Source organism: Gavialis gangeticus, unplaced genomic scaffold (assembly GCF_001723915.1).
Source record: "Gavialis gangeticus isolate Ggan-Ray unplaced genomic scaffold, GavGan_comp1, whole genome shotgun sequence".
NCBI lineage: Eukaryota > Metazoa > Chordata > Crocodylia > Gavialidae > Gavialis > Gavialis gangeticus.
Window position 1 is genome coordinate 1,379,935 of NW_017729004.1, and position 547 is coordinate 1,380,481.

At 74.4% G+C, this 547-nt stretch overlaps 1 protein-coding gene across 1 annotated transcript in view; it reads left to right on the forward strand.

Annotated features, from left to right (window-relative positions):
* The window catches only part of CSPG5 (chondroitin sulfate proteoglycan 5), a 35,728-nt gene that overhangs the window by 17,373 nt on the left and 17,808 nt on the right, over nucleotides 1–547 (forward strand). The window lies entirely within an intron of this gene.

Consider the following 547-nt stretch of genomic DNA (forward strand, 5'->3'; position numbering starts at 1 on the left):
GCTCTCGCTGTGCGGGTGAGGGGCCCCAGAGCAGCGCCCCGTGGTGCGCGAACGCCTTGGTGAGACGCCCCTGGTGACACCTGGCCGGCACTTCCACGCCCGTCTCCCCAGCTACGGCGCTTCAACAAAGAGAGGTTTTTTCTAACGCCAGCGGCAGGCCCTCGCTCGGGGCCCCGCGCTGCCCCGCTCACAGGCCTTTGCTGCAGCCGGGCCGCGCGCCACCTCACACCCAGGAGGGCAGGGAGGGGCCTGGGGGGTCCCCAGCCCCGAGCTGCCCCCGGCCAGGGGGGTCGGCCCCGCTCTGGAGGCGACGCGGCGTCTCCCTCACGTGCTGACGAGCCCCGCGAAGTCTCCTGGCAAGAGGCGTTAGTTGCCCGCCCCCCGCCCGGGCCCGGTGGCGACTAGGGCGCGGTGGAGGAGCCTAGAAACAGGCTCTTCCGCGCTCTCAACACCACTCCCAGGAGGGGAGGGGAGGGCCGCGCTGCCAGCGCCCCGGGTGGGGGCTCGGCGCCGGCCCCCCCTTTGCTGCGGCCGGGGGCGCCTCGTC